The sequence below is a fragment of the Heteronotia binoei genome, chromosome 6 (assembly GCF_032191835.1).
Source record: "Heteronotia binoei isolate CCM8104 ecotype False Entrance Well chromosome 6, APGP_CSIRO_Hbin_v1, whole genome shotgun sequence".
Taxonomy (NCBI): domain Eukaryota; kingdom Metazoa; phylum Chordata; class Lepidosauria; order Squamata; family Gekkonidae; genus Heteronotia; species Heteronotia binoei.
This window is the reverse complement of record NC_083228.1, coordinates 140,438,839-140,447,603: the sequence shown is the minus strand read 5'-3', so window position 1 is coordinate 140,447,603 and position 8,765 is coordinate 140,438,839.

Genomic DNA, 8,765 nt, shown 5'->3' with positions numbered 1-8,765 from the left:
AGTGGCCAATATATATATATATACACACACACTGTGGCTAATAGCCACTGATGGACCTCTGCTCCATATTTTTATCCAATCCCCTCTTGAAGCTGGCTATGCTTGTAGCCGCCGCCACCTCCTGTGGCAGTGAATTCCACATGTTAGTCACCCTTTGGGTGAAGAAGAACTTCCTTTTATCCATTCTAACCCGACTGCTCAGCAATTTCATTGAATGCCCACGAGTTCTCGTATTGTGAGAAAGGGAGAAAAGGACTTCTTTCTCTACTTTCTCCATCCCATGCATTATCTTGTCAACCTCTACCATGTCACCCCGCAGGCGACGTTTCTCCAAGCTCACGAGCCCCAAGCGTTTTAACCTTTCTTCATAGGGAAGGTGTTCCAACCCTTTAATCATTCTAGTTGCCCTTTTCTGCACTTCTCTGAGCCAAGCCAGCCAGTGGCTTGGCGAATGCATTTAAAGTTAAAGTTGCTTTCTTTCCACCTCTCCCTCCCCCCCCCCCCCCCAGTTATTGCCTGGCTGCCTGCCTTGCGGCTCTCAAACCTCTGACATTTATTCTATGTGGCTCTTACATTAAGCAAGTTTGGCCACCCCTGCTCTAGATGGTGCTAGTGTTTTCAGGCAGCCACCAAGTCCTTTGGTCCATCGAGGTCAGTAGTGCCTTTTCAGCCCGGCAGCCACTCTCACAGGTCTCTGGCTGAGGTCTTTTCCATCGCCTCCTGCCTGGCCCTTCAACCGGAGATTCTGGGGGTCAAACCGGGGACCTTCTGGACGCATGAAGCTGCCTTATACCTTCAGTCCATCCAAGTCAGTTCTGTCTACTCAGACTGGCAGTGGCTCTCCAGCATCTCAGGCTGAGGTCTTTCACATCTGGGGCTGCCTGGTCCGTTTCACTGGAGATGCCGGGGATTGAACCGGGGACCTTCTGTGTGCCAAGCAGAGGCTCCACCACTGAGCTACAGCCCCACTTCATGGCTCTCCAGGGTCTCAGGCTGAGGTCTTTCCTGTCACCTCCTGCCTGGTTCCTTTTAACTGGAGATGCCGGGGATTGAACCTGGGACCTTCTGTGTGTCAAACAGAATCTCTTCCACTGAGCCACAGCCCCTGTCTAAGTCTCCAGGGTCTCAGACAGAGGACTTTCCCATCTACTCCTCCCTGATCCTTTTAACTGGAGATGCCGGGGATTGAACCTGGGACCTTCTGTGTGTCAAACAGAATCTCTGCCACTGAGCCACAGCCCCTGTCTATGTCTCTCCAGGGTCTCAGACAGAGGTTTTTCCGATCCACTCCTGTTTAACTGGAGATGCCGGGGATCGAACCTGGGACCTTCTGCATGTGTAGCAGAGGCTCTACCACTGGGCCACGATCCTCCTTCCACAAAAACAAGAAGGGGCACTTTGCCTTATGCCAAAAGACCATTCATCGGAGAGCCAGTTTAGTGTAGTGGTTAAGTGTGCGGACTCTTATCTGGGAGAACCAGGTTTGATTCCCTACTCCTCCACTTGCACCTGCTGGCATGGCCTTGGGTCAGCCATAGCTCTGGCAGAGGTTGTCCTTGAATGGGCAGCTGCTGTGAGAGCCCTCTCAGCCCCACCCACACACGGGGTGTCTGTCTTCTGAGAGCCAGTTTGGTGCAGTGGTTAAGTGCGTGGACTCTAATCTGGGAGAACCGGGTTTGATTCCCCACTCCTCCACTTGCAGCTGGTGGAATGGCCTTGGGTCAGCCATAGCTCTGGCAGAGGTTGTCCTTGAAAGGGCAGCTGCTGTGAGAGCCCTCTCCAGCCCCACCCACTTCACAGGGTGTCTGTTGTGGGGGAGGAAGGTAAAGGAGATGGTGAGCCCCTCTGAGACTCTTCGAAGTGGAGGACGGGATATAAATCCAATATCTTCATCTACCTCACAGGGTGTCTGTTGTGGGGGAGGAAGGGAAAGGAGATTGTGAGCCACTCTGAGACTCTTCGGAGTGGAGGGCGGGATATAAATCCAATATCTTCATCTACCTCACAGGGTGTCTGTTGTGGGGGAGGAAGGGAAAGGAGATTGTGAGCCGCTCTGAGACTCTTCGGAGTGGAGGGCGGGATATAAATCCAGTATCTTCATCTACCTCACAGGGTGTCTGTTGTGGGGGGGGGAAGGGAAAGGAGATTGTGAGCCGCTCTGAGACTCTTCGGAGTGGAGGGCGGGATATAAATCCAATATCTTCATCTACCTCACAGGGTGTCTGTTGTGGGGGAGGAAGGTAAAGGAGATTGTGAGCCGCTCTGAGACTCTTCGGAGTGGAGGGCGGGATATAAATCCAATATCTTCATCTACCTCACAGGGTGTCTGTTGTGGGGGAGGAAGGTAAAGGAGAGTGTGAGCCGCTCTGAGACTCTTCGAAGTGGAGGGCGGGATATAAATCCAATATCTTCTTCAATATCTTCTTCTTGCTAGACCGTTGCCCCTCGTACTGATCAGAGCAGACCAACCCCTTATACTCCCTCCCACGATCCCCCTGGCATTGCTGTCAGATGGCCATCCAGTCTCTGTTTCAAAGAAGGACATTTCCAGGTCGTGGGGATGCTCCTGGAGATTTGGGGGTGGAGCCCAGGGAGGGCGGAGTTTGGGGAGGGGAGGGACCTCAGAGGAGTGTCATACCATAGAGGCCACACTCCGCAAGCATAGTCAGCTTCAAGAGGGGATTGGATAAGCATATGGAGCAGAGGTCCATCAGCGGCTATTAGCCACAGTGTATTGTTGGAATGCTCTGTCAGGGGCAGTGATGCTCTGTATACTGGGTGGTTGTGGGGGCACAGTGGGAGGGCTTCTAGTGTCCTGGCCCCACTGGTGGACCTCCTGATGGCACCTAGTTTTTTTTGCCCATCACCCAATAACGAGGATAACAGGGTGCCGCATTGCTGCTGCACAGTTCTGTAGGGTTACCAGCTCTGCATTGGGAAATAACCTGGAAATTTAGGGGGTGGGGAGCCTTGGGAGGGAGGGGTTTCAGGAGGGGAAGGGCCTCCGCAGAGTATAATACCCTCAAGTCCACCCAAAAAGGCAGCTGTTTTCTCCAGAGGAACTGATCTTGGCCATCTGGAATTCCATTGTGATAGCATTCAAAGTTAAAGTTGCTTTCTTTCCACCTCTCCCTCCCCCTGGTTATTTCCTGACTGCAAGGTTGTGACAAGCATAATTGTACTCCAAAGGGAGTCCTGGCCATTACATTTAAAGGGAGTGCACACCTTTTAAATGCCTTTCCTCTATTAGACATAATGAAGGATAGGGGCACCTTCTTTTGGGAGTCATAGGACTGAATCCCCTGGCCCAATCTTTTTGAAACTTGGAGGGTGTTTTGAGGAGAGGCACCAGATGCTATGCTGCAAATGTGGTGCATATACCTCAAAAAATGCCCCCCCCGAGCCTCAAATATCTATGGATCAATTCTCCATTATGCCCTATGGGAATCAGTCTCCATAGGGAATAATGGAGTCCCCAGCAGACATTCCCCCCTTCCCCCCGTTTTCTGATAACCCTGAAGCAGGGGCAAGGCCTCCAACCCGGGGGATCCCCTGCCCCCACCTGAGGATTTAAGCAAACAGGAAACCACAGTGTCGCCATCGGTAAGGCAAAAATAGAAAAACCCTGTGTAATTAAATTGTAAAAATGTATGTTGTTAGCCGTCCTGATTCCGCTTGCGGAGAGGGCGGGATAGAAATTTAAAGTAATTAAATAAAGTAATAAATAATTTACAAAGCAAGAACAAATGCAACCGCTCTTGTTACACGGAACATCACAAACGCAGCTTTCAACCAAGATAGAGTGGCTCTTTACTGAGCTCAACATACATAGTCATTCCAGATCAATATTTTGCAATGCTATACAGGTACAATAATTTTGCTGTCCAAAAATGGCCTGTTTCTCGGTAGACGAAAGCGTACCATTTATTCAAGTGTAGTGAAGGTAACAGTCCTCAACGCCACAGATACAGCGACACGCAGCCAAGGTTCCTTCCGTGTTTCACACGCCACTTCCGCTGGCCGCCTGTCTTTCTTCCGGAACGTAACGTAAAATACGTCTCTCGTATGAACATACAAATGACAAATGAAATTAAAATATGACGCATTTAATTTTTAATTTCATTTGTTATTTGCACGTTCATACGAGAGACGTATTTGAAGTTAAGTTCCGGAAGAAATACAGGCGGCCAGCGGAAGTGGCGTATGAAACACGGAAGGAACCTTGGCCGCGTGTCGCCGTATCTGTGGCGTTGAGGACTGTTACCTTCACTACACTTGAATAAATGGTACGCTTGCGTCTACCGAGAAACAGGACATTTTTGGACAGCAAAATATTGTACCTGTACAGCATTGCGTATTGATCTGGAACGACTACGTATGTTGAGCTCAGCAAAGAGCCGCTGTCTTTTGGTTGAAAGTTGTGTTTGGGATGTTCCAATGAACTGAAAGCATAACAAGAGCGGTTGCATTTGTTCTTGCTTTGTAAATTACACAGTGTTTTCCTATTTGCCTTACCCACTTGGGGATTGGCGACCCGATCTTCAGGTTTTGGAGTCTGAACTTGCTGAGACTGAGAGGGGGAAAGATCTTGGGGTTGTGGTAGACAACTCAGTGAAAGTGCTGCAGCAGGAAGGAAAAAGCTACAGTTCTGGTCATCGTCATGGACCACTGGTCTGATCCTGCAGGGCTCTTCTGATGTTCTTATGAAGGCCTCAGACTCTCTGCCCTGTTGCTGGCCCTCCAGAGGAAATGGCTGACCACTGCATGAGGCAGGATGCTGGACTAGATGGACCCTTCCTGGTCTGATCCAGCAGGGCTCCTCTGATGTTCTTAAGGAGGCCTTGGCCTCTCTGCCCTGTTGTTGGCCCTCGAGAGGAAATGGCTGGCCACTGCATGAGGCAGGATGCTGGACTAGAAGGACCACTGTTCTGATCCAGCAGGGCTGTTCTGATGTTCTTAAGAAGGCCTCGGCCTCTCTGCCCTGTTGCTGGCCCTTCGGAGGAACTGGTTGGCCCCTGTGTGAGACAGGATGCTGGGCTGGATGCACCCTCACTGGTCTGATCCAGCAGGGCTCTTCTGATGTTCTTATGAAGGCCTCCGCCTCTCTGCCCTGTTGTCTGCCCTCCAGAGGAACTGGTTGACCTCTATGTGAGATAGGAGGCTGGACTGGATGGACCATCACTGGTCTGACCCAGCAGGGCTCTTCTGATGTTCTTATGAAGGCCTCGGCCTCTCTGCCCTGTCGTTGGCCTTCCAGAGAAACTGGTTGGCCCCTGTGTGAGGCAGGATACTGAACTAGATAAACAATAATAAAATTTTTATTTTTATATCCATTATGCCCTATTTATATATCCATTATTTATATATCCATTATGCCCTCCCCCAGAAAACGGGGGGAGGGGGGAATGTCTGCTGGGGACTCCATTATTCCCTATGGAAACTGATTCCCATAGGGCATAATGGAGAATTATCCATTATGCTCTATTGGCCTGATCCAACAGGCCTCTTATGTTTATAGAGTCCACCATCCAAAGCATTCATTTTCTCTAGGGGAACTGATCTTTCTGTTCTAGAGATTGGTCATAATAGTGGGAGATCTCCGGGCCCCACCTGGAGGGCAACACACTTAGCTGGCAACCTTAGCTCTGCTTGTTTCCAGTGCCCACGTCCAACCTGGGAGTTTTTCAAACTGGGCCAAGAACCAGATATGCATAAATGGCCTTTTTGGAGCCATGACAACACCGGTGTCCAGCAGAACCAGACAGAAACCCCCCTGGGCCAGACGTAGCTCCCAGGCCAAAATCAAATAGGGTTGCCAAGTCTTAATTCAAGAAATATCTGGGGCCTTCGGGGGTGGCGCCAGGAGACTTTGGGGGTGGAGGCAAGAGGCTTTGGGGTGCACGACTGAACACTGAAGGGAGTTCTAGCCATCATGTTTAACGGGACTACACACCTTTTAAATGCTTTCCCTCCATTGGAAATAATGGCTAAGGGCACCTTCTTTGGGGGCTCATAGAATTGGACTCCCTGACCCAATCTTTTTGAAACTTGGTGGGTATTTTGGGAAGAATCACTGGATGGTACGCTGGAAATTTGGTGCCTCTATCTCCAAAAACAGCCTCCACAGAGCCCCAGATACCCATGGATCAATTATCCATTATACCCTATAGGATTCGATCTTCATAGGGAATAATGGAGTGCCCAGCATACACTTCCCCTCCCCCCCCCCGCTTTCTGCTCACCCTGAAGCGAGGGGAGGGCCTCCAAACCGGGGGATCCCCTGCCCCCACCTGGGGATTGGCAACCCTAAGATCAAACTGTCTGTACTTTAATACGGTTGCATTTTTAAATCTAGCCATACATCCTCTGTTCGTGAGATAAAAGAAAGACAGGTGGCGAAAATTGTACATGGAATGGTGTGTTTTTTTGGTGTTGTTTTTTTTCCAACATTTTCCAACTATTTCCAACAAAAAAAGAAGAAAAAAGAAAGACAGTTTACAATGCTAGACTCCTTTTCATTTAGTTACATAAATAAAATTTCTTTTATAAATATCTCTTTATAAACAATATATAAATAGCTTTACAACATAAATACATTTATGCGTGACGTGAATGTACAAACAGCAACCTTTAGGGGATACAGCTGGCTTCCGTAGTCTCCGGGAGGGAAAGGATCCCTTGTCGTGAGGGATTCGGGGCGAGGGGAGGGGGGGCATTGTGTGAGTGTATAGATAGAGATATATATAGGTTAAGATAGGAAGGGAACATATGGAGTTCCAAAAACGAAAAGACCCCCCTCTCCGAATTGCTGGTTCTGTCACAAGTCCTCGTACCAACAGGGGTGTGCCAAGATAGGCCTGCGTTTCTGTCGCTTGGCGGTCCATCAGCGGTGACCCAGGAGGATTGTGGGAAGATGTTCGAAAATGTCCACAGAGAAGGGGGGGAAGAGAGATTCAGAAAGAGCGGCAGACCTGGAAGGAAAGCAGAAAAAGGCCTCATTAGGTTCACCTCAAGTCCTTTGCTTGGCACAAGAAAACGACACCGTCAAACACGGCGGCGCTGTCCCTCACAGACTAAACATGCACAACACTCATACCGTTTCAAACTCCATCCAATCGGTCTGTTTTTACGGCACCCTTCTCTGAAGGTGCTCGGGACAGCAGCGTAGATGGGGTTTTCCCACACGCCACCCTCATTTTGCCCTCAAAATAACCCTGAAAGAGGTTAGGCTGAGAGGAAATGGCCGGCCCAATGTCACCCAGAGAGGTTCATAGTTTCAGAGAGGTAGCCATATTGCCCTGAAGTAGAACACTTTGATTCCATTCCAGCAGCACCTTAGACGGGGGTTGCCAATCCCCAGGTGGGGGCAGGGGATCCCCCAGTTTGGAGGCCCTCCCCCCACTTCAAGGTCATTAGTAAGTGGGAGGCTGGGAGGGAAATGTCTGCTGGGCACTCCATTATTCCCTATGGAGATCGATTCCCATAGGGTATAATGGAAAAGTGATTGGCAGTTATCTGGGGCTTGAGGGTGGGGGTCCTAGTTAGAAGCGCCATATTTTCAGTAGAGTGTCCAGTGCCTCTCTTCAAAACACCCTCCAAATTTCAAAAAGATTGGGCCAGGGCATCCAATTCTATGAGCCTCCGAAGAAGGTGCCCCTATCCTTCATTATTTCCAATGGAAGGAAGCATTTAAAACATGTGTGGTCCCTTTAAATGTGATGGCCAGAACGCCCTTTGGAGTTCAGTTATGTTTTTCACAACTTTGATCCTGGCTCCACCCCCAGTGTCTCCTGGCTCCGCCCCCCAAAGTCCCCAGATATTTCTTGAACTGGACTTGGCAACCCCTACCTTTGACACCAACCAGTGTTTCAGGGTATAAACTTTCAAGAATCAAAGTTCCTTTCGTCAGATAACTCAGGGAAGCTCCAAGAACCATACAGTTGGAAGAGACCTCCAGGGTCATCGAGTCCAACCCCCTGCACAATGCAGGAACTTCACAAACACCTCCCCCTAAATTCACGGGATCCTCATTGCTGTCAGAAGGCCATCTAGCCTCTGCTTCAAAACCTCCAGGGAAGGAGGGCCTACCTACTCCTGAGGAAGCCTGTTCCACCGAGGTCCGTGACGAAGAGGGAATTTGAATGCATGCCTCTTGGGTCCTCACCCAGTGCTCTAACCCACTACACCACCCAGCTTCCAGGTTCTGTCCAGCCTCATGTGAACAAACTGTGTGGAGTGGCCCTGACTTGAAGAAGAAGAAGACCGCAGATTTATACCCCGCCCTTCTCTCTGAATCAGAGACTCCGAGCGGCTTACAATCTCCTATATCTTCTTCCTCCCCAACAGACACCCTGTGAGGTGGGTGGGGGCTGAGAGGGTTCTCACAGCAGCTGCCCTTTCAAGGACAACCTCTGCCAGAGCGATGGCTGACCTAAGGCCATTCCAGCAGGTGCAAGTGGAGGAGTGGGGAATCAAACCCTATGAGGTGGGTGGGGCTGAGAGGGCTCTCACAGCAGCTGCCCTTTCAAGGACAACACTGCAAGAGCTATGGCTGACCCAAGGCCATTCCAGCAGCTGCAAGTGGAGGAGTGGGGAATCAAACCCGGTTCTCCCAGATAAGAGTCCACACACAACTCTGGCCACAACTCTTGTGTGCTCCAGCTCCCAGCCACATGAACGCACCACTATGCAAAGAATTCCGCTTCTGATCCGCTGACGTAAGCATCCCATCAGGAACCCGTGTGGAACCATGCCACAGGTTTAGG